A 26,559-nucleotide genomic window follows, 5' to 3' on the forward strand; every position below is an offset into this window, starting at 1 on the left:
AAGCTTCCCTGTGCAGAGCCTTGGTCCCCTTGAAAAATGCTCAAGTCTCCCATTGACTTCAATGGGGCTCGTTATTCGAGACGAGCACTCGAACATCGGGAAAAGTTTGTCTCGAATAACGAGTACCCGAGCATTTTAGTGCTCGCTCATCTCTAATTGTGAGGGAATAGAATCCATTTTCTTTTTCGTTCTTTTAACATGTCTTTACAAAGATAGGGTCTCTCACTGCACTGTCCGTACCCGATGGTAACTATCATCATTTTCACAGCAGCGTATTCATTGCCAGGAGCTATTCACTCCCTCTCCTTGGGTGTTTATGCGGAGTTTCATCTCTTATGCATGTTAGGGGTGCAGATTATTCCTAGACATTCATTAACAGGTTTTTATCTTGTGCCGTTTTGTTGCACGCTTCATCCAGCCTGACAGGTTGCTTGTTATTTGAGTACCCAGCATAGCCCTTACTTACTGCTAGCTGCTTTTTGTGTAGTATTCACATTATCCATTGCACTTGCATGGGTTCCTGACAGTGCCTTCAGCAGGGTCGCCTTTGGGTGACAGTTTGTTGGTATTATCAGGTGCCACTGTCCCCCCTCTGTCCATACTTGTGTGAGGGGTACAGCTGGGCTGTATCCCCCTCCCCTTTTAGATGTTTTTAATCATTTGTGTCCGACCCGTGTGTCGTTTTTGTATATATTGTTTCATTTGTTAATAAAGATTACTCCTTTTGGCTATTACACACATGTTCTTGTGTATTTTCGAACTGTAAATGGAGTCTGCAGCTCCTGTCTGCAGTGTCTTTATTATCTGTACAAGTGTCTGCAGGGTCTGGCTGAGCTTTGCTGCTAGAAATGAGTTGCTCTGCACAGGGGGCTCAGTGCTACTTCTCAGTTTACTCCACCTTCGGGCTGGAGTGTTTTTGCGCCCGTTTTTGCGCCTAAATGTAAAGTCGCAATTGATGAATATCATTAGGCTCAGCAAAACATCTGGATTGCTAGGATAAATTAGGGAAAGTGGGTTATTTTTGCTGCACGGCTAGTTTGATGTTTAATCGCAAAAATGGCGCAAAAACAGTGTGCCAGTATGAAAAGGTGCAAAAATAACAGAAATAACGAGTGATAGATGTGGCCCTTTATTTTCTGGCCCCCTGTAATAAGTTCTAAATCTTGGGGTTTACTATCTCCCAAAGGATCTAAGGGAATACATGCAGATTTCTTCCAGTTCATATATAGTCCAGAAGCCTGACCAAGGAACTCAAAGACCTCCAACACCCTGGAAATGGATCTGTGATTTTTAGCTTATTTTATTAACTCTTGAATAAAAAAAAACAATCATGGTTCAGATATTTGCATCTTTTTTTGGGGGGCTGTTCGCCATGCTATCAAAATAATGTTATCTTTAATTGATATAGTTTTTCATATATTTTTACAATTTTACTGAAAAAAACTAATATAGATGAAAATCTGTCGGAGGAATAACTGCACTATTTTTCGGTAGACAGAGCTGCTTGAGGGTTCATTTTTTACTTATTGTTCTTTTCAGTGGTACCATTTTGGCGCACACAACTTTTTTTGACCACTTTTTGGAACATTTTGTGAAGTTTTCAAGGTTTTTGCTTTTACGTTGTTCACTGAGTGGGTCCAATAATGATCCTGATTTGTTGTACAAATTGTCACAGCAATACCAAATATGTGGATTTTTTTTTTTTTGTCTAGTTTATTAGATGTGTATTGGAAATGGTGGTGTTTAGGGGACTTTATGTATTTTTTATTAAAAAAACCTTTGTGTAAAAACTTTTTTTCGCAATGGTTGGCTTAAACAAGCAATCATCTGTTCAAGCTCTAATTGAGCTAACACAGTGCAATACAAATGACCGGTAGTACATCACATGTCGGGAAGTTACCTCGGACCATGCAGTACTATCAAGTCCTACATCAGGAAGGGGTTAAATCTTATGCTAACGGCTAATGACCACCATAAAAACCTAATGCACCTGTTATTAAGAGGTTAAACACTACTATACGCAATTGCGTTACAGAACATACAGCAGTAGAGACATTGGTAGAGACTGGTCCTGTCGCGATCCCGCTTCGCATTGTCCGACATGGATTCGGGTTCTGCCGGGATTCATTAAGGTTGTGCGCCTGATATGCAGTAGGTGTCGCTGATGCGCCAAGGCCCGCCGGAGTTCACCTGCTTCTTCCCGGTTCATGTAAGTGCTTGATCTTGCGACACATTTAGTTTTTTAAATTCCATGGTTTTTCGGAATCCGTCAGTTGTCCAACGGCCACGCCCCCCGATTTCTGTCGGTTGAAACCCGGTGCGATTGCACCAAAATCACGGCTGAATTCGGCACAAACAATTCGGGAAACCTGACGAAAGTGCACCCGCGGACCCCACTAGTAAATTAGCCCCATTCTGTCTTCCTTGATGTACAGTCAGCTTTCTGAGTAAAAGTACTGTAAAATTTCATCTAAAATGACATTATCTACCTGCCAAATTCATGCACTATTGTATTATCTGGTTGTTGTGTAATTATATTAAAAAGCTTTCACTTCTCATGAAATACAATAGTTGGTCTACAGAGAGCGTACAATGTGAAAAGCCGGCAAGCTTAATTAATCCTTTTAGTATACTCCCTGTGTGATGAAAGCAAAGCAGAAATAGTCATGGTAATGTTTACAGTGCAATACAAATGACCGGTAGTACATCACATGTCGGGAAGTTACCTCGGACCATGCAGTACTATCAAGTCCTACATCAGGAAGGGGTTAAATCTTATGCTAACGGCTAATGACCACCATAAAAACCTAATGCACCTGTTATTAAGAGGTTAAACACTACTATACGCAATTGCGTTACAGAACATACAGCAGTAGAGACATTGGTAGAGACTGGTCCTGTCGCGATCCCGCTTCGCATTGTCCGACATGGATTCGGGTTCTGCCGGGATTCATTAAGGTTGTGCGCCTGATATGCAGTAGGTGTCGCTGATGCGCCAAGGCCCGCCGGAGTTCACCTGCTTCTTCCCGGTTCATGTAAGTGCTTGATCTTGCGACACATTTAGTTTTTTAAATTCCATGGTTTTTCGGAATCCGTCAGTTGTCCAACGGCCACGCCCCCCGATTTCTGTCGGTTGAAACCCGGTGCGATTGCACCAAAATCACGGCTGAATTCGGCACAAACAATTCGGGAAACCTGACGAAAGTGCACCCGCGGACCCCACTAGTAAATTAGCCCCATTCTGTCTTCCTTGATGTACAGTCAGCTTTCTGAGTAAAAGTACTGTAAAATTTCATCTAAAATGACATTATCTACCTGCCAAATTCATGCACTATTGTATTATCTGGTTGTTGTGTAATTATATTAAAAAGCTTTCACTTCTCATGAAATACAATAGTTGGTCTACAGAGAGCGTACAATGTGAAAAGCCGGCAAGCTTAATTAATCCTTTTAGTATACTCCCTGTGTGATGAAAGCAAAGCAGAAATAGTCATGGTAATGTTTACATAATAACCACATCTTCTCACTTCAAATTTCATATTGCAGCGAAGAAGCTTATTCCGATCAACATCACTAATAACTAGATTCCTCTTAACCTAAAGACGTCTTCAGGAGTAGACAAGGTAATATAGAAAATGGTCTTTGCTTTGTTTTTAGGCTCTGTATTGTTTTCTTTGTATTGTATTAGACTGTTTATTTCTTATACTGTGCTTCATTTTTCCCACTAAGCCTTCTTCATTCCTGGTTAGTCAAAAAAAGGGGTACAAGCAAATTATCACACAATCTTTTATCTTCATTATCCATTAACTCAATCATTTACATATTTTACATATTTTTCTATTGCCTATATGCTTTTTCCTGCAGGATTGTATTTTTGAGCCATTAATCTAGGAGTAAATAGAATAGAATATTACGCCTTTTAATTTTTTTAGCATTTGATGTACTGAGTAAGATAAGATAATCCTTTATTAGTCCCACCATGGGGAAATTCAGAGGTTACAGCAGCAGAGAGAGCACAATACAAACAATGACAGAACAATATTAGAGATAAGTGAACAGCAAAGAGAAAATGATAACAAGAAGGCAAGCAATGACAGGCAGTTTGATATTCAGTCTGTGGGTGGGACCTGCAGGGACTGGTTAGGTATTGAGCACAGATTACTTCTGTAAGGGCCTTCTTAGTTGAACAGTCCGATCACAGTGGGGAGGAATGACTTCTGATAACGCTCCCTTTCACACAGGGTGAAGCAGTCTGTCACTCAAGGTGGTACCCAATGCCACCACAGTCTCATGCATGTGATGGGAGCTATTCTCAAGATAAGATTTCAAATTACACAGTATGCTCCTCTAAGTTACCACCTGCACCACCTGAGAGAAGGGGACCCCCCAGGAAAGAGCTGGCTTTCCTAATCAGTTTGTCCAGTCTGCCCCCTCCATAGCTGAGATGCTGCTACCCCAACAGACTACACCAAAGAAGATGGCTGATGCCACTACAGAGTTGAAGTTCTAAAGAAGTGCTCCCTACAATCCAAATGCCTTCAGCCTCCCCAGCAGGTATAGCCTGCTCTGGCCAATTCAAGGCCGATAGAAAGAAAATAACTTTTACCGTGATGCCTTACAATATTTTTTCATATTTTTATCGAGTTATGTTAGCTGATAGCATGAGAAGAAGTTTCATGGGTTCTCCAAGGTCCAGACAAGAAACCTTACTGCTAGTGACCTAGTGCTAGGAACTCCAAAGTAAACTTTTGCTTTGGAGTCTGTGAGTCTTTTGTCTTTTGAATGTTTGATGCAAAAAAACCATGATGATATAAATAAATGAATATAACAATGCTCAATGTCATAAGTCACAAAATAGAGCTTAACTAGTTAGATTTTACGATTTACAAAATGTTATGGCCTCTCTAAAGTATTGAACTACGTTTAGGAAGGCAATTCTAGCTCAGTGCTGCAGGGTGTTGCAGGTCCTGGCTGTTGTCAGTGTAATACACAGGCTGCAGGCATAGACTGCACAGGGAGGGCTGTGGTGGTGACATCACTGCTGTATCTCTGTATCGCAGCCTCAAACCGTGAATAATGGGGGTAATGTCAGATGGGGAAGACACTGGGGCACATTTACTTCCCGTCCGGAGGAGTTCACAGAAAGTGCATTGTCAGATCATCATGTACTCTGCCGCAATTCACTAAGATCGTGCCCTGGTATCGTGAATGTGTTGCTTCTTTGCTTAGGTCCGCTGGAGTTCACCATCTACTTCCTGTTGCATGTAAGTGCTTGATCTTGCGATACAATTTGAAAGTTAAATCCCTGCTCAGTACGAATCCGTTGGATAGTCTGACGGCCCGCTCCCAATTTCTGTTGCATGAAAGCCGGCGGAGCTGCGCCACTATCCGATCGCGTGCAACACAATTCCCTGTTAAATACATGTCAAAGCTGCGCAAAACCTAAAAAGTCAGACGAAAGTGCGTCCGCGGGCCCTTAGTAAATAAGCCCCAATGTGTAACACCAGCAATTACTGTAAATCCAGCAGCTCACACCCATATGACGTCTCTAGTCGGAGGAATCCTCTGTACCTTCTCTATCCTATCTGGAGGATACATCAGATTCTAGCATCCAGAACTCTGCTCCAAAGGTTTAAAAACACAAGTCAAATGTAATAGTGTTCTGTTGTTCCCTTAGAGACCACAATTATTCTCCTATAGTGGATAAGGTCCAGTCCCCAAGTAGTCGCAAGATAGCCCCAAGAAGCCATTGATGCTCCAGTAGCCAGAAGTCACAGAGATGCCCCTACTAACTAGTGCTGACCCCAAATAGCCACAGTGCTTGCCCCCACAAGTAGCCACAGTACTTGCCCCCACAAGTAGCCATCACATTACATCCATGTCACCCTGCACCCCCACATTACATCCATGTCACCCTGCACCCCCACATTACATCCATGTCACCCTGCACCCCCACATTACATCCATGTCTCCCTGCACCCCCACATTACATCCATGTCACCCGGCACCCCCACATTACATCCATGTCACCCGGCACCCCCACATTACATCCATGTCACCCGGCACCCCCACATTACATCCATGTCACCCGGCACCCCCAACTTACATCCATGTCACCCTGCACCCCCACATTACATCCATGTCACCCTGCACCCCCACATAACATCCATGTCACCCTGCACCCCCCACATAACATCCATGTCACCCTGCACCCCCACATAACATCCATGTCACCCTGCACCCCCCACATAACATCCATGTCACCCTGCACCCCCCACATAACATCCATGTCACCCTGCACCCCCCACATAACATCCATGTCACCCTGCACCCCCCACATAACATCCATTTCACCCTGCACCCCCCACATAACATCCATGTCACTCTGCACCCCCCACATTTCATCCTGCACCCCCCACATAACATCCATGTCACCCTGCACCCCCACATTCCCTCCCTTGTACTGACTAAGTATAACTTACCATAGTAAGAAAAAAGGATCCCGATTTTGTGCTCTAGGAGTACGTCCGGACCTCGAGGTTGGCAAAGTGCAAGTAAAATTCTTGCAATTCTTTATTTTTCACAAAAAGTTACAAGAATTAGCAGGTATCCAATAACGCATCACCAAGTATTTTTCTTGGAAAAAAGCCTGCACATTTCAGGTGTAACACACACTTAATCATGGCATACAATCTGAGTTTAATATGTCCGTTATTCGTTGACGAAACACGTACATCCGGTAACAGCATATTTGCTGTTAACCCTAAAAACAACATATTAAAAGTCCATGAACAATTGGAATAGAAAAAACTTTCCACAGTACAGTACATACACAGGAAAAACTCATAAGTGACTAAATATGTATTTGACATGGTATCAAAAGTACAGATTCTTGAATATATTAACCAACAGGGGCATTCCTATAATTCATATATTAATTCATATATCAGCCTATAATTATTACATTTGTATGTATATCCAACTTTAGCGTTATCTATTTTCAACCTTACTGCCTGAAAAAAAGAGTGAAATTTACATTACAGGGTTATACTTACATTCAATAGTGTTCCAATTATCCAGGGTACATGCATATTTCAGGTATTTGTGGAAACTGCAGGTCACAGCAGACCCGCTTATCCAACCAACAGATCTGGTTGTCTAGTGCGCCTGCGCACCTCGAGAATCGGGAACTATAAATCACGGCGGACCCCTCTCATCTATCAGGCCCACTTCACCGCGGGTCATGGCCGCAGCAGCCCATAGGTAAGTATGCCAATGCTTGATTATAAATAACCAACATATATTATTGAGGCGAATATTCTTCTACTCCTTCACCATTATACTACATCTATTAATATGTGTGGTTAAATCAATATAACATAACAACCAGATACATATGTGCAACATCCCCCACCAGGGCCTAGCCTTTTCTTGGAGCCTGGAGGCAGCCGGGGCCCAGAATACCGGAGTGGCTGGCGGTTGCGGCCTAGGAACGCTAGTGTCACGGTGCTTGGTATGGGGACCGGAGGGCTGTCCTACAGCCTGGCAGGTCTCCAGCAGGTGGTGTTGGCAAGAAATGATGTACAGGGAGAGGCTGTAGTACTGGTTCTCCCTGGGTCAGCCCTTAGAGTCTGTTGTGTGTGTGTCCCTTGTAGATAGATGAGGTGCCCTTAGTGATGATACAGCTGTAGCAGGGACCAGACAAAGGCAATGTTGTGCATAAAAGTAACTTACAGTTCTTTATTCAACCAACGGTAACAACACGCCAAACTATTCTGTTCAAGTGCAGTACTGGAGGGGTTTTGGAGAGGAACCTCAGGAGTTGTCTCACCAGCCTGGATGCAGAGTCAGGCTGGGATGTAGCTGTGTCCAATCCTGGAAGCTGCAGCTTTGTCCTGTTTTGTCCTGTGTCACTCTATGTGAAGCTGCTGAGCTGAGGCCTAGCAGGCCTGTAGTCAGCGCTTGTGCTCAGAGCTCCTCCTATGTTGAGAGCTTGGCTTGAAGAGACAACTCCTCCCCTGACTAAGGGTTTAGTTACTCCGTAGTCAGGTGGTCTCCTCCTCCAATCACAATCCAGTTACAAAAGTTGGAACATCATTGGATGATGACATTACCATGCCTTAACCCTTGCCTATCCAGGCAGAATCTACCGCTGCTCAATTACCTCTATATGTATTGCATAGGAAAAGGGCTTATTCGCAATTCCTCTGCCATGCGCATTATCAGGGACGTTGCATATGTAAACTATTTCAAAAGGTTTTTTTGGTGTAAGATTATCCCTTGCTATTAAATTCCATATACCAGTTTATATTGGTTATTAAAATGTATATAATATATGAATAGATAAGGATATGTAATAAACAATTATGATATTTTGGATGTATTTGTACATACATAAAGTTGATTTATTTCTGTTGGTTAAATGAATTGGTAGATATATACAATATTCATAATGTAACTAAAGCTCTTTCTATTTAGACGTCTGTATGGTAGGGTACAGACAGAAAATGTGAGACTAGGGTCATTCAATAATGGAACAAAAATTCACATTTGTAGTTCAAGCCCTTGGGCATTCTTGTATCCAAATAGAAGATCCAAAACGCTTCTCTATTATGCAATATTCTTTGTCTGTCACCTCCCCTCTTATTTTTGTGGATCTGTTCTATAGCGTAGGTCTCTAAGCTTGATACATTGCCTTGATGTACTTCCACAAAACTTGCCATACCTCAGCATCACACATGACAGCTCTATCCTATATTGCTCATCCGCACCGGAGTCACATGGTAATGACCTCATCAAATATCCATTACCATTATACAGGGATGTGCAGCAGCCAGATGCAGGGGGGGGGACTAAACAGGCAACTCATTACATGTATCACAAAGGTGAAATATTTAAGATAAATTGAAATGATTAAGTAGGCCAAAAAGTGGCAGCCCAAAAGCTATGATACATGTGCCCTAGTGAATCTGTTAGGTTTCAGGCTTCCCTGCACTGCTACTTTTTTCTAGTACTTTAAAAATCTTTTGTCATTATGACATTTGCTAACATTTTAATAGTTTTGTAAGAAGCTGGTGAGGTAATGTCTTTTGTAATTTCCTGAGCAAATAGTTATAGTAATTTCTGAGATTTCACTGTGAGGAAATATTTAGTTATCAGGTGAACAATATGTCCTCAAACAAAAAGTAAAAATTTCAACTACTACATTTCACAAAACTTCTTGTACATGTCAAATACATTATTATGAGGAAATCTGGATGTTTTCTGTACAATCTCCATGGCATCCGATAAGAGTAAAATGAATCCCAAAAGTAGATTCTGGATATAGGTATTTTCATAATTTCAAAAGCCCTAACATTTTTATTTCTTTGCCTACAGCAATATGAGGGTTTTTTGTGTGACTGTTCTTTTTTTTTTTTTGGCGGGGGGTACATGTGCTTTGTTTAGCTTTTATGAATGTTTTATGGAGTTGCATGAAATTAATGTTTTATATTCAATATGAGATTTAAAAAAAAACAGTAACCTTGCATGTACCTGCTGTATGTGATCTTGATAATATACCATTTCAAAGCAAGTTGAAAGGCCGGGCCCCAGTGTGGGATGTTGCACATGTCACAGTTCACCACTTTAGCCAATAGTCACAGTGCCCCCAGTAGCCCATAGTCAGTGATTTTAATGGAGGTAAGGAGAGAACAAAATGTCAAGGCCCTGACGCGGGGATATTAATAGCGTAATAGCTTGTAGAATAGAAATGTCTCCATGGAAGGAAACCACAGAGGGAGACAGTAGCTGGTTGTGGCTCTTTGAGGGAACAATCAGTGGGTTGCATCAAGACAGGGTGGTTCAGGAGGTGGGCTGGGGCTAGATGAGAGATACTATGGGAACAAGGGCTATGTGAGTGAATAAAAATGGAATACAGCTTGTTGTAAGTGGCAAGCAGGTAGGCAGCTGATAGTACTCTCCATCAAACCCCACAGTGATCCTGCAATGAACTACTGAGGACTGCTGAGGAGCTCCTTCTATATTTATAATCAGGATGAAGGCTGAAGATTACCCCTTATCCTTCTTATATCTGTCCAGATCCTTCATGTTGTCAACTATCCTGTCTGCAGTGCTAGCAGGAAATAGCATCACTGAGCAAAGCTGCCACCTACTGGACAAAATAATAATCTCTCCTCTAAAACAGAAAGTGCTCTCTTACCTCCCTATAATCCAAAACGGTCAATGAAAATCTGTTAAAATGGTAACTTATTCTCTAGACAGTTGTTTGTCATCAATGTAATCTCTTCTAAATTAACCCACATAACCAGCGCAGTGTGCATTTACTAAATCACAAACATATTCATTAAAATCAGATTATGTCAATTGTGGCATTAACATGTTTGTCTCTGGATAATAAATGATATCAGCTAATAGCAACTAGACATTAGAAAAGATCATATTCATCAAACTGTTGCTATTCCTCCTACTGCTGCACTGCCATCTACTGTTAAAGATAAAATTAGGAAAATTACCTTCTTCTTTCAAGACATAGACTGACACCTACGTATCCCAATTATCCCACAAGTTTTTAAATAGAGCATCCAAATACTAAATAAAATTATGGATTATGGGAAACAATGTTCTTCATGTGATGTAAATTAAGACATCTCTGAAGGAGTAAAATGAGATGAAAAGAAAGGTTTAGACCTCAATAGTTGATGGTAGTGGAGAAGTTAGTAAAGCAATTCCCTGACTTGGCACACATTCACATTGACATATGCCCGCATGGCTACAGGGGGGGGGGGGGGGGGGTTTGTATATAGTTGTAATAGGAGGGCTGTATAAAGTTATAATAGGGGGCATTTTCAAATACCAATAAAATACAGTATTTACATTGCATCTTTTAGTACATTCATGATAAGTCTGCTCAAGAAAATTAAAGTTCAAACAGTATGCCCAACGAATATATCATTTTTCTTTCCTCCCTCCCCTTCCAACTCTCCATTGATCCATACCCACTGGAGCTACCAAACAAAGAAAAAAAAACATCTATCTCCTCCCTCAATCTCTGACAACCATACTGACCAGATGGGAAAAAATACATCTATCTTATTATTCTTAACGTAATTACATTTTTCATATTGTAACATTGTTATTGTTTTCCTAATTCAACTCTCCAAGGTTGGTGGTGTACTACTTATCCAGTTACTCATGATACTCTTCCATGCCCAATACAATAATTTATTGATAGCTTTTTTACTTTACATGGATAGTCATCAAGCCCCAAGACACAAATTACAGGATTCCTTTCAATATCGATTTTTGCTGGAAATATATCCCAATATTTCTGCATTTCTATACAGCTCCAATACCCATGAACGAGGTCCGCATAAGTATTTCCACTTTTAATACAAGAAGAATTTTTATCCTTATACATTTTAGCCAATAACAACAGTCAACAGTTTAACCCAGGAAGAGGTATGGCTCCGCCTTGCAACCACTAAGATAAATCACCGGGGTCAGATGGGGTCACCCCTGGGTTCCACGTGAACTATGTACGGTGATAGACCGTTATTTTTAATATTTGAAGATTCACTGAGGACTGGTTATGTTCCACAGGACTGGCAAATAGCAAATGTGGTACTAATAAACAAAACCGTATCAAAAAGCGATCCTGGGAACTACAGACCTGTGAGTCTGCCTTCTGTGGTAGGGAAAATATTTGAGGGGTTTGTTAGAGATGCTATCCTGGAGTATCTCTCTGTACATAACCTTATAACCCAGTGTCAGCATGGGTTTATGAGAGATCTGCCCTGTCAGACTAATCTGATTGGTTTCCACTAGGAAGTAAGTTCCAGACTGGATCTGGGGGATGCGGAGGATGTTGTATATCTGGACTTTTCAAAGCCATTGTTGGTACATAAAATGAGACTGCTGGGACTAGGGAAAAATCTGTGTATTTGGGTAAGTAATTGGCTTAATGAAAGAAGACAGATTGGGTTGACAATACCAGTGGAGTGCCACAGGGGTCAGTATTGGGGCCACTTCTTTTTAATATTTGTATTAATGACCTTGCAGTGGGTTTACAGTCAAGTTTCAATATTTGCAGATGATACTAAGCTGTATAAAGTAATAAATACTTAGGCTAATAGTTTAACATTACAGAGTGCACCTCCGTCAACAATCTATCGCATCATCAAGGAATTCAAGGAGAGAGGTGCCATTGTTGCCAAAAAGGCTCCAGGGCGCCAAAGACCACCTCTTCAAAGTTTTTCAGCTTCGGGATTGGGCTACCAGCAGTGCAGAACTTGCTCAGGAATGGCAGCAGGCAGGTGTGAGTGCATATGCACGCACTGTGAGGCAGAGACACTTGGAGCAAGGCCTGGTGTCAAGGAGGGAAGCAAAGAAGCAACTTCTCTCCAGAAAAAATCAGGGACAGACTGATATTCTGCAAAAGGTACAGGAAGTGGACTGCTGAGGACTGGGGTAAAGTAATTTTCTCCTATTCCGATGTTACCTTTTGTTTGGAACATCTGCAAAACAACTTGTTCGGAGAAGACAAGGTGAGGTGATACCACCAGTCTTGTCTCATGCCAACTGTAAAGCATCCTGCATCCATTCACGTGTGGGGTTGCTTCTCAGCCAAGGGAATCGGCTCTCTCACAGTCTTGCCTAAAAACACATCCATGAATAAAGAATGGTACCAGAATGTCCATCAACTATCTAGTACTATCTGGTAATGGCAACTTCTCCCAACTATCCAAGAGCAGTTTGGTGATCAACAATGCCTTTTCCAGCATGATGGAGCACCTTGCCATAAAGCAAAAGTGATAACTAAATGGCTCAGGGAACAACACATAGAGATTTTGGGTCCATGGCCTGGAAACTCCCCAGATCTTAATCTCAGTGAGAACTTGTGGTCAATCATCAAGAGACGGGTGGACAAACAAAAACCAACAAAGTGTGACAAAATGCAAGCATTGATTGTGCAAGAATGGACTGCTATCAGACAGGATTCAGAAATTGGTTGAGAGCATTCCAGAGAGAATTGCAGAGGTCCTGAAGAAGAAGGGTCAACACTGCAAATATTGACTTGCTGCATTTACTCATTCTAACTGTCAATAAAAGCTTTTGTAACTCATAATATGATTGCACTTGTATTTCTGTATGTGAAAAAAACATCTGACAAACACACATTAAAACCAGAGGGCAACAGATCATGTGAAAATATAATATTTGTGTCATTCTCAAAACTTATGGCCATGACTGTATACTATGATACTATGAATAATGAAGAATGTTTACTATAAAATATTTAGCTGGCTGAAAATGAGCTGTAAAGGAGATTTTAAATATATTAATTAATATATTAATCCATTTTCCTTTTCCACTTCTCTTTTCTACCCTCATAATCAACCTTATCCATTAGACCCAATAGCATGTTTTAACTTCATATCTAATTAAATCTCCAGATTTTATATATATTCTTCTCTCAAATCATCAAATTCCCTAATATTTCCATCCCCATATACAAGGCCAAACTGATTGTTTCCATACCTTGTCCAAAATATAGCTTCATTGAAAAAGTATGAATCACACAACTCAACATTAGCCCATAGTGGTGTAGTGCCAACCCCTGTACCTGGAATATTTCTTTCAGGTGGTTATATACCATATGAAACATATATAAGGATGGGATTTTATTCTTAAATTTCTTACCATACCTTGTTTTTAATATTTCATAGTTTAATATTAAATAGTTTGCCCAACCCACACAATTTTCGAGGTTCACTATCTTATTTACTTGGAAGGCCAGATAATTACCAGCTTTGCCAGATAATTAATGGACCAGCTTTAACCTTGGACGATTCCCCCTCCAAACTAGATCTGTGAATAGAGCATCTATTATCTTAAATACTTTCTTCCCAACCCACACTGGAGAGTTAGACAGTATATAATTAATCTTAGCCAAAATAATTATTTAATTAAAGCAATTTTTGCAGCCATAGACACGCCCAAGCCATTCCATACCTGGAACTTAGTTCTTGTTTCTTTTATAAGCGGCATTATATTATACTTTGACATTTGAGGTTATATTGATACCAAGGTATTTAAAGAATTGGTTTGGTTCAATCTTTTTTTAATGGAATTGGAGGCCATTCACTTTCATCTAATTGCATAGCCATCGATTTCTGCCAGTAAATAGTAATTCCCGATATCTCTCTAAAATCTTTGAAGATCTCAAAGACCTTCCCCATGGAGTCCATAGCTTTCAAATACAAAAGGATATGGTCCGCAAACACAGAGATCTTCTGACACCTCTCACACCTCTCACCAAACCTAAATCCCTGGGGAAGATCGAATTTTATTAGCCAAGGGTTCTATCATCAAATTAAATAAAAGTGAAGAGAGAGGGCAACCTTGGCGGCTGCCCTTACTCACAAAAAAAGGTTAAGTTATACTTCCATTGACAAGGAGCCTGGCAGAGGAGGACCCATGATATCCACCTTCTAATTGCAGGACCAAAGCCCATATACTCCAAAATCTTCCACATATATTTCCATTTGATGGAATCAAAGGCCCTGGCTGCATCTAGGGACTGAACCACCCACTCTCCAACCCTATCTGGGGTCCTCTAAATATTGGCAAAGAGTCTATGTATATTATCCTGGGTCGATCTACCTTTCATAAACCCTGTCTGATCCTCATGGACCAACTCTCCAATGACACTATATAATCTTTTTGCTAGAATTTTTACCAAGATTTTTGCATCCGTGGTCATTAAGGACATCTCCTTAATGACCATGGATGCAAAAATCTTAGTAAAAATTCTAGCTAAAAGATTATATAGTGTCATTGGAGAGTTGGTCCATGAGGATCAGGCAGGGTTTATGAAAACTGAAACTCACCCTCCTTATCTAATACGAACCCTCTGAAATTACGGTCTTGCTGACTCCTAATGACAATCGCCAATTTCTTCCCTGGAATTGCAAACTCAACTAAGTTCTGGCCTATATGATTCCACTGCTATTGGGTTTTAACCTTCTTTCAATATCAATATTCTCAAGGCCTCCCTCATAGAGGATGGTAGCCTACCGCTATCAAACACCCTTTTATATACCTTAGTTAAATGTGGAACCAATAATTCTGAAAATTTATCATAGGCCTCCAATGGAATGCCATCAAGACCAGGTGCCTTCCCACCCCCAGATGCAGCCACAGCCGACCTCACTTCTTCCTCCTTCAATGTACGATATAGCATAGCCCTTTTTACCTCAACCAGCCTACTCTGGCCTGAGGCCACAAAAACTCCTGTATTGCTGAGCCACCAGTTGTCCCAGCTGCTGCATAAACTTCCAAAAAATGATCATAAAAACCCTCCTCACCCTGACTCCTAATGACATTCACCAATTTCTTCCCTGGAATTGCAACCTCAACCAAGTTCTGGTGACAACACAGCCACTGATCATATTGGGCCTTTTCTATCACATACATTTCATAATTATCCACTGCTTTTTGCCACTACTTTAACCCTCCTTGTACCTGCCACTTAGTGGCCTCTTCTCTGGCCAGCTTTATTTGTTCTCTAAGTGTCTTTTCCTTTGAGTTACGTTTTTAAACAAAAACATATATTTCCTTAAAACATAGCCCCAAAAAATAGGCTTTAAAGGCATCCCATGTTTCCAACTCCACCATCTCATCCATTGAGTGCATAGTAATAAATTCCTGCAATATTTCCCTCACATTTTCCATAGAACCCAAAATTTGAAACCACCCATGCTTAATCCTATATTATTACCCTATTCTCGAGCGCCCTTGGAAAATCACATATCACTAACAATAGTTCATGATTTGACATGCCTTGATTGACAAAATTTGTTATGAAGCAAAAGGTCAAACTTGACCTGTTACCAAAACAAAAATGAATAGGTGAAAACACTTTGGAAGTTTTTTGAAAAACATGAAACTTCCATTTTACCTGGATAACATTCCCACCAGATAACCATCCAATCAAATTTGTGTAATAGAATAGCAAATTTATTTACACCGTCACCACCCCTCGCCCTAAATCTACCAGATTGATCAAGTCTTGATTCCAATTAAAAATGCTTTATTAAAAAGCACCCAGTATGCATAGTGCTTCTTGCCTGTCCAGTAAAAAGTTGTGAATTTCATATAGAATATGTGAATTTTCATCTGATCATTCAATAACTGGAGCATGTGAGCGGTGTGGCGGAAGCAACAAGCCGTGGCCACGCCCCCTTCCTTCGTACAGCCAGCGCTGGTGGCGTTCGGCATGCTGGCTTGTGGATCGCTGGAGGGAGAGTTCACTGCCGGACAAACATAGACGGCACGCGGGGGTGAGTGTCCCATGGTCCCGGAAGGCTCCTGACAGCAGTTCAGCCTGAAGTCCGGAGCAGATGTGAGGAAACCCCAGGAATGAGCAAGAGGAGGGGATGTAAGCTGTAGCAGCCAGGACTCCATTTTGCTTAATGGGTGCCTGTGTGGAGTAATCCAGGATAACACTGTTTCTCAGTTGACACAGAACGAACATCTTGGATCGATGTTACAGTATTTGTTAATATGACCTTGCCCAGAGATTAGAGCCTGGGCTATATGCCTAGTTGTGAGAAGTGTGATCTCAGTATATTAATCTGCTGGCATAATCTTGTGCTAAATGGTCTTGATGTATAAGTGGCATTCTCCCCTTTGTGGCACGCCGGCAGGGAGTGGTGAACGCGGGGTGAGGGCTGGCACCTTCCCTCCAGCAGGGCCACTAAACTTCTAGGTGGGAGCACAGGGGTATAGTGTTCACTGTACACCATAAATGGGCTCTGTGTAATATTTGTCTCCTTGGTGTAGAAGTGGTGGGTCAGAACACAGTAGTGTTAGTTTCCTGGACCCATCTGCTTATATTTTAAGGTGAAGGCAGGTACTCAGTGGCAAGTGGAAACAAAAGAAGCTTGTATGATATATGGAGGCTTGCTGGGAGTTTTAAAGTTCGCTCTTGGCCACTCATTCCTACTGGGGAAAAAGAAGGTGATTGGAGATGTGAGAGATAAATCAAAAGGGTAATGCAATAGTAACAACCTTCTTTGGAAAGTTTGGTGTGTTATCAAGAAAGCGTTACTACCTATTTATGCTGGAAATCTTTTAGGGGGAGTGATTGAGTGCGGTGAGGAAACTCTGGTCTGCATTGTATATCTCTTGGGCAGGTGATAAGCTGGGTGGCATGATGACGAGAGGAGCAGGTGCATCAAAGATAATTAACCCTGAGAGATGCATCACGTAAATCAAGCTCATTTACAAAGAAAAATAATTCTCCCAAACATAAAAAAGGGGGAACATAAAAGCGATGCAAAGTTTATGGAGAAATGGTGTGGGGGGTCAAGCAGGAGATACAGGGGCAGAACAAAGAGGGGCAGAGTGGAGGTTGATGTACCTCAGGAAAGTGAGAATTTATCTGCGACCGCAGTGGATAAGTTCTTGGCAGCAATTGGTAGCTCTAACAAATTGGTAGCAGACTTGGTGGCTGAAGTAGGGGGGTTAAAAAATTAGATTCTATTTTTAAGGAAAGATCTTCACAAAGTGAAAGAGAGTTTAAAAGCAACTGAGAAACAAACTAAATGTGTCGAAGATACAGTTGGGACCCTCCAGAAGCAAATTAAAGAGCTGAAGCAGGATAATTTGCAATGTAAAGAAAAATTGCTAGATCTAGAAAACATATCAAGATGTGCAAATCTTAAATGTCTGGGGTTTCCAGAAGGAGCTGAAGGGAAAGATCGGATTAGATTTCTGGAAGAATGGCTTAAGAAATGGTTGGGAGAAGAATTTTTTTCAGCAAAATACTTTATAAAAAGAGCTTATAGGATCTTACGGGGATACAAAATTTGTATTGGTTTTATAATGTTTTCATACATTTAAAAAAATTTTAAACTTCCTGTACAAAAAATATTTGGGGGATAACTTTTTTATACTGGTGTACGGAGCTTTGGGAGGTGCCGTATTTTGCATAATTTGATGCCGTTTACAGTGTTATCATTTTTAGGACGGTATGACCTTTTGATCACTTTAAATAGAATTTGAAATTTTTTTAAAAATTGCAAAGAGTGCCATTTTCGACTTTGGGTTAAACGTAGTGAAAAACCGTTATTATAATTCGATCGGACATTTTTGGATGCCTCGATACCTAATGTGTTTATGATTTTTACTGTTTATTTATATCAGTTCTAGAAAAAGGGGGGCAATTTGAATATTTAGTTTTTTTAATTATAATTTTTTTTTTTTTTACTATTTTTCAGATTCCCTAGGGTACTTTAACCCTAGGTTGTCTGTGCGATCCTATCATACTGCCATTACAATGGGCTGATAGCACATTGTAATGCATGGGTTAACCCAAAGTAGCTGGCACCGATCACGGGTGTTACCGGAAAGCCTTTGCTGCAATATGCAGCAAAGACTTGCTGGCTATGGAGAGGGCTCAGCCCATGAGCCCTCTCCATGCACCTGCACCCAGCATGTGACATAGCAGATGAGGCCCAAAGCTGGATTGATATGAATTTGCCATCTGGCAGGCACAAGAAACAATGAATTTTCGTGATACAATGAAGGAGGGGGGTGGGGTTGTGCTAGGATAGGAGTCCATGTTGCATGATGAGGTAACTATTGGACTACAAAGGGAGAGGGTTCACTCGGGGGCCAGGTTTTTTTTCTCTCTCTCGCTTTTCCTCCTGTGCTGTGCATCCCCCTAGTTGCAAACTTAGATGGTTAAAATAATATCGTGGAATGTGAGGGGACTGAAGGAGAGGGTGAAGAGGATGGCAGTAGCCAGTATTTAGAGCTTTGGCATGTTATAATGCGGAGATTATTTTCCTTCAAGAAACACACATTGTAGGGGAAGAGTTAGGGTGGCTTAGGAAAAGGTGGGTTGGTGAAATGTTTATTTCTGGTTATTCAACATATTTAAGAGGGGTCTGTATACTTATAAAAAATACCTGTAAAATTTGTATGCCGTAACAAATGGTTGGATAAGTATGGGAGGTTTATTGTCCTACGGTGCATAATCCAAGAATTGGAATGTCTGGTAGCAACAACATATATCCCCCCGACCATTTGACTAGTGTGAGTGAAGAAATCCGGGAGGTAATTCAAACAAATTCCTAATTATAGGGGATTTCAATGGAATATTGGACCCAGTTCTAGACAGACACCGTTCGTAAACCAACGTATAGCAAGGGATGGTCAGACAAACTTTTATAAATGGTGTACTGTATTGGAATGGTGGGACAATGGGAATCTCAAACAACCAGAAAGTAGTGTCTACTCGTGCCATTCCAAAATGCATGGCAGTTTCTCGAGAATCGATCTGGCCCTGGTTTCTCAGATCACTCCCCGGTTATTGTGCAACTTAGAAAGAATTGTGCCATGTCTCAATATAGATGGAAAATAAATAGTTTTTGGTTGAATAAAATCAGGCATCGTGGAGAAATTCAAGAACAAGTGTGTAGAATAATGTATAGGGAAAGAGCGGGTCTGGATCTGGGGTAGAAATGGGATGAGATGAAGCATTACTTGAAGAAAATATATATTAAAGAGATAATAAACATCAAGCAACAGTTTAACCCCTTAAGGACGCAGCCATTTTGTAGCTTAAGGCTCAGTCCCATTTTTTGGATTCTGACATGCGTCGTTTATATGGTTATAACTTTTGAACACTGTTACTTATCAAAACGATTCTGAGATTGTTTTTTACCCACATGTTGTACTTCATTTTAGTGGTAAATTTTGGCTGATAAGTTTTGCGTTTATTTACAAAAAAAAAGAAAATATGATGAATTTTCAGGAAAATTTGCCATTTTTGAAATTTGAAATCATTGCATTTTCAGGCAGATAGATGTACCACCTAAATAAATTGCTGAATAACATTTCCCATATGTCTACTTTACATTTTCACCATTTTTGAAATGTCTGGATAATTTATTTTGATGTCACGCGGCTTACAAATCGAATAGCGCTTTTCCGGATTTTCAGAATTGACTATTTTGGGGATAAATACAGTTTTGAATGAAAATTTACATATTTAGCATCAAAACCCCCCATATAACCAACCCAATTTCAAATCTGCACCCCTCAAGCTATCAGAAACAGATTTTACGAAGATTGTTAACCCCTTGAGATCTTCATAGTAATTACATCAAAATGGAGGCGAAATTTAGAATAGTCAAATTGTGCCGGTTATACGTTCATTTAGCTCTAAAATTTACACATTTCCAAAAGATAAAAATACAAAACCCACCATACAATTTGTTCTACAATTTCTCCCGAGTACAGAGACCCCCCACATGTGGCCGTAACTTGTTTTATGGGCGCACAGTGAGGCGCAGAGGGGAAGGAGCACCCTGCAGCTGCCAGGATTTTACTTTCCTCATTGGCCTCTTTTGAAGGCTATAAAATTTTCGCTTTTGCGCTATTAGGACCATGTGACAGCATTTATTTTGCGGGACGAGATGCTTTTTCAAATGTTACCATTTTGGGGTTGGTATCTCCTATTGTTGAAAATTGAGGAACTTCTTTTTGAGAGCAGGAGTAGAAAAGCATCAATTCTCTACTGGTTTTTTTACTTTTTTTTTTGTGGTGTTCACCGTATAGACTAATAATCATATTATCTTCATTCTATGGGTCGATACGATAACGGGGATACCAGACACTAATATATTTTCTTGCGTTTTACTAAATTTGTAAAATAAAACCCTATTGTGGGGAAAAATCTATCAGTTTTGTATTGCCATCTTCCAAGTGGCATAACTTTGTTACGTTTTTGGCTACGGAGCTGGTTGATGGCTTATTTTTTGCGGGACACGTTGTACTTTGCACCAGTATCATTCTAGAGTACATATGTTTTTTTGATCACTTTTTATAGCATTTTTTGTGGGATTGAATAGGTAAAAATCATAATTTTTGGAGGGTTTATAACAGTTTTCTTTTACGGCGTTCATCGTGCGGGTTCAATAATTATTTATTTTTATTCTACGGGTTGTTACGGACGCAGTGATACTATATATGTGGGGTTTGTGTTATGATTTAGACTTTTTTTTTAGTTATATGGCTCTTTATATGTTTTGGGACTTTTGGGCATTTTTGGTGATTTATTACTTTATTTTTTTATTGAATAATTTTTTTTTTTACTTTTTCACTTTTTCCACCATGGGAAATGAACAAGCAATCACCTGATTGCTTGTTCATAATAATACCCTGCAATACTTATGTATTGCAGGGCATTATCAGTGTCAACCTATGCACTTGCATAGGGTGGCACTCTGCCAGTAAGATGACGTCACAGACGCCATCTTACCGGCAGTTCCTGCAGGTAACACTGGGGTCCAGATCGGACCCCAGTGATACCGTAGCAATGATCGGTGCCCCCCGAAAATGATTCGGGGGGGGCTGATCGTGGGGGAAAGACACCCCAGATGCACCCCAGAACAGAACTATCTTTTATTGACCACAAATGAAAACAAAATATTATGGGAAAAGTGGTGGTGGATTATGAAGGCCCTGTCTTACAGAATGTATATAGCTCCATTTTGGTATGCAAAAGTAAATGGTTTGTGGAAGGAGAAAGACCCAGTAAACTTCTTGCCCATTTAGTCAAAGATAGGGGGGGAGGGACAGCTATTACGACCATGAAGGACAAAAAATGGGAAGCTGTTAAATAATCTCGAAGGAATTATGGAACTCTTCTGGGTATACTTTGCAGATGTCTACTCCTCGGAAGGAGAGGGATCTAGGGAAGAGATGGAGGGATTTTTGGGGACAGTAGAATTAGGGGAGCTAAAAGAAGAGCGTAGACAGAAACTGCAGGATTCTATCTACCTGCAAGAGATTAAAGAGGCTATTAGGGCCCTACTCAAAGATAAATCGGCAGGTCTATCAGAGATATGAGGTAATATGTAAAGAACTCCTAAAAGTGTATGAACAAGCATTTCAGGAGGGAGAACTTCCTAGTTCGATGTACGAAGCGGATATAATTTTGCGTATAGTCCATTTAATTGTTAAATGTGGACATTAAAATACTGGCTCAAATATAGGGGAGAAGTTTGGGGAAAGTTGTTGGACTGTGGTGAATAGTGACCAGTCAGGTTTTATGGAAGGTAAAACCACCTCAGAAAATTTAAGGAGGTTATACGCCTGTAAGGAAATCCCTCAACTTGGCTGGGGAGGGGCTGCGATCCTTTCACTTGATGCAACTTAAGCATTTGATAGGGTAGAATGGGAATTTCTGTGGAGGGTGATGGATAAAATGAAATTTGGAGGGAATTTTTTTAGGTGGATTCAAATTATGTAAAAGAACCCCAGTGCTTGTGTGTGCATCGGAGGGGGGGAGGTCTGCCCCTCTCCAGCTGAAGAGAGGGACGAGCAGGGCTGTCCCCTGTCCCCCTTTTTATTCTCATTGGTCATTGAAGGGATGGCTGTTTTAATTAGGAAGGAGGTGGAGATAGAGGGGTTAAGATTGGGGGAGGTTGAGGGCGTGGCTAGCGGTCGACATGGCCGGTCGTGCATAGAGGAGCTCCTAAGAGCTCCGGGGGATAAATCCTGACCCAAAATGCAGATAGCCAGTAAAAATTGAACACCCCTCACAGTGCACCCCAAGGAACCCGTAGGAGGCGACCGGGTGTAATAAGAAGAAGGAGAGGAGTCTCGGAGCACAACTGGGGGACTAAGCCATACGTCCGGACCGGAGACTCACTGAAAGGGAGAGAGCCGGAGCAGCGGTGTGAGCGGACTGAGCCACAGAGAAGCGGAGATCCGGCAGGCGCAGACGCCGCAACACGGGGCTGAGAGCCAGGCCGGGTAGGCGGAGGAACGCCATCTTGAAGAGGGGACTGCCACACCGCATGAGAGGTGAGCTGCAGCACCCTGAGACAGAATTGGCAGCGCAAGCCCCTAGAACGGCTCATAGAGTCCAGGGGGAGAAAACCCAGCCACAGAATAGTATTCCTGCGGGACCGGAGGAGAGATCTTGCTGATCTGAACCCAGCAATTTCAAAAGCAAGGGGCCATACTGGAGTGGCGGGAAAAGCCCTGGAGGTGACACTGAATCAGCGCCATCTTGAGATAGCAGCAGAGCTAGCAACAGCCCTCAGAGCGAGGAAAAAAGAACCAACCGGGGAACAGACAAACTGTGAGTCCTGGCTATATTACTACTAGAGATGAGTGAACACACTCGTCCGAGCTTGATGCTCGTTCGAGCATTAGCGTACTCGTAACTGCTCGTTGCTCGGACGAATACTTCGCCAGCTTGAGAAAATGGCATCTCCCGCCGTTTTGATTTTTGGCGGCCAGAAACAGAGCCAATCACAAGCCAGGAGACTCTGCACTCCACCCAGCATGACGTGGTACCCTTACACGTCGATAGCAGTGGTTGGCTGGCCTGATCAGGTGACCCTGGAATAGACTAGCCCCTGCCCGCGCTGCTCGCATCATTCTCTGTCTGGATGCCGTTAGGGAGAGAGCAACTGCTGCTGCAGGGATAGCGTTAGGCTGTTATATTAGCTTACTGTTAGGCAGGAGTGAGTCTACAAGAACCCAACAGCCCTTGTTAGGGCTGGAATAGCGTTATATCTTTTTTTTTTTATTATTAGCTTGTGTCTGGCCTTGCTGGCACTAGTAGTGCAGCTAGTACCATATTGTGACGAATTTGCAGGGAGACTTGCGAACGTTAGATTTAGCTCTTAGTGACACACATATCCATCTCAAACACCTAAGTGGGAAAATTTATTAGGGGTTTGATTAAATTAGGCACAGTATGCTTTTTCTTTTTTTTTTTTACTTTTCTTTTTTTATAACTCAAAGTCATCAGGCACAGCACAAAATCCAGTTGTGTGCTGTCAGTGTAGGTTAGAAACTATCCATAGCAATAGGATAGCATCGTTTTCTTAAAAAAACAAAAACACAAAAAAACACAAAAAAAATTTACAGTTTACATTTTAATTTTGAAAATGTTGAACCCGAGGGCTAGGAGTAGAGGACGAGGGCGTGGGCGTCCCACTACTGCAGGGGTCAGAGGCCGTGGTCCTGGGCAGGGTGAGACACCACCTACTGATGAGGGAGCAGGGGAAAGCCGCAGAGCTACTCTCCCTAGGTTCATGTCTCAAGTTACTGGGACCCGTGGTAGAGCACTGTTGAGGCCAGAACAGTGCGAACAGGTGATGTCGTGGATTGCAGACAATGCTTCTAGCCATTTGTCCACCAGTAAGTCTTCCGCGCAGTCCACCCATGTCACCGAAATCAGCACTCCTCCACCTCAGCCTCCTTCCCCCCAGTCTGCCCCCTCCCAGGAAAATTTGGCATTTGAACTGGCATACTCTGAGGAACTGTTTTCTGGACCCTTCCCAGAGTCACAAACCACTTGTCCGGTTGCTGCTGAGCTATTTTCCGATGCCCAGGTTTTCCACCGGTCGCAGTCTGTGGGTGATGATGACATTGTTGACGTAGTGGAAGAAGTGTGTAAAGAGGTGTCGGACGATGAGGAGACACGGTTGTCAGACAGTGGTGAAGATGTTGTCAGGGCAGGAAGTCCAAGGGGGGAGCAGACTGAGGGATCGAGGGATGATGAGGTGACAGACCCAAGCTGGGTTGATAGGCCGGGTGAACACAGTGCTTCTGAGACGCAGGAGAGTCCTCGACGAGAACAGGTTGGAAGAGGCAGTGGTGGGGCCAAACGGAGAGACAGGGCCAGAGCTGGTGCATCAGCGCCAAATGTTTCACGTAGTGAAGCTCCCGTGGCGAGGGCTAGATTTTCGGAAGTCTGGAGGTTCTTTAAAGAAACACCGGATGACTGACGGACTGTGGTGTGCAAACTGTGCCACACCAGGATCAGCAGGGGTTCCACCACTACCAGCTTAACCACCACCAGTATGCGCAGGCATATGAATGCTAAACACCCCACCCAATGGAACCAAGGCCGTTCACCTCCGACAGGGCACACCACTGCTCCTTCCCCTGTGTCATCTGCTGCCTCTGCTAGTCAGCCCCCTGCCCAGGATCCCGGCCCAAACACCTCCCGTGCAAAAACCACACCTTCGCCTCCACGATCCTCCACAGCATCCACCAATGTCTCCATGCACAGCGTTTGGCTCTCCATACCGCAGACGCTGGAGCGCAAGAGGAAGTACAGTGCAACCCACCCACACGCCCAAGCTCTCAACGTCCAGATCTCCAAACTACTTAGCCTGGAGATGCTGCCCTATAGGCTGGTAGAGACCGAGGCCTTTCTCAACCTCATGGCGGCGGCCGCCCCTCGGTATTCGGTCCCCAGCCACCACTACTTTTCCCAATGTGCCGTCCCAGCCCTGCAAAAGCACGTGTCAGACAACATCATCCGTGCCCTGACCAACGCCGTTTCTGACAAGGTCCACCTGACCACGGACACGTGGACAAGTGCTGCCGGGCAGGGCCAATATGTATCGCTTACAGCACTTTGGGTTAACTTGGTGGAGGCTGGGACCGAGTCTGACCCTGGGGCTGGTCATATACTGCCGACGCCAAGGAGTTCGGGGCCTACCTCGGTCCAGGTCTCTCAGGCCTTCTATGCCTCCTCCTCCTCCCACCCCTCCTCCACCTCCTCCTCCGAATTACCATCCGTGTGCATGGCGCCATCAGTCGGTAGCTCTAGGCACAACAGCAGTGCCGTCGCTAAGCGACAGCAGGCGGTGCTCAAACTGCTGAGCCTAGGCGATAAAAGGCACACCGCCCAAGAGCTATTACATGGCATCACGGCACAGACTGATCTGTGGCTGGCACCGCTGAACCTGAAGCCAGGCATGGTTGTGTGTGACAAGGGCCGTAACTTGGTGGCGGCTCTGCAACTCGGCAGACTGACACATGTGCCATGCCTGGCCCATGTGATAAATCTCATAGTCCTGCGGTTCCTCAAGACACACCCTAATCTGTCTGATTTGCTCACGAAGGTGCGCCGCATCTGTGCGCATTTCAGGAAGTCCAGCACAGATGCTGCCACTCTCAGGGCAGCACAGCGCCGCCTCCAACTGCCCGCTCACCGACTGTTGTGCGACTTGCCCACGAGGTGGAATTCAACATTAACCATGTTATCCAGAGTTTACCAGCAGCACAGAGTGATTGTAGACTGCCAGATGTCAACTTCCACCAGAACTGGTAGTCACGTCAGTAAGCTTCCTCAAGACTACAATAAGGAGTGGATGTGGATGTCGGATATCTGTCAGGTGCTGAGTAACTTTGAGGAGTCAACACAGATGGTCAGTGGCGATGCCGCCATCATCAGCCTCACCATCCCGCTGCTTGGCCTGTTGAAAAACTCTCTGGTCAGCATGAAGTCAGAAGCTTTGCGCTCGTCACAAGAGACGGGGGAAGAAGATTCCCTTGTTGATAGCCAAAGCACCCTCAGGTCTGTTTCTCAGCGCATATCGGTGGAGGAGGATGAGGAGGAAGAGGAGTTGGAGGAAGAGGAGATAGACAGTCAGGCCAGTGAGGGGAGTGAATTCTTGCGCGTTGGGACTCTGGCGCATATGGCAGATTTCATGCTAGGCTGCCTATCCC

General features: G+C 42.7%; 1 long non-coding RNA gene across 2 annotated transcripts in view; it reads left to right on the forward strand.

Annotated features, from left to right (window-relative positions):
- Window positions 1-26,559, forward strand: part of LOC140106364 (uncharacterized) — a 113,278-nt gene that overhangs the window by 60,229 nt on the left and 26,490 nt on the right. For both annotated transcript variants that reach the window (XR_011850772.1, XR_011850771.1), the window contains exon 2: window positions 3,547-3,623. This is a non-coding gene — a long non-coding RNA (uncharacterized lncRNA). The remainder of the gene's footprint in view (window positions 1-3,546; window positions 3,624-26,559) is intronic.

Source organism: Engystomops pustulosus, chromosome 11, assembly GCF_040894005.1.
Source record: "Engystomops pustulosus chromosome 11, aEngPut4.maternal, whole genome shotgun sequence".
In the NCBI taxonomy this organism is placed as follows: domain Eukaryota; kingdom Metazoa; phylum Chordata; class Amphibia; order Anura; family Leptodactylidae; genus Engystomops; species Engystomops pustulosus.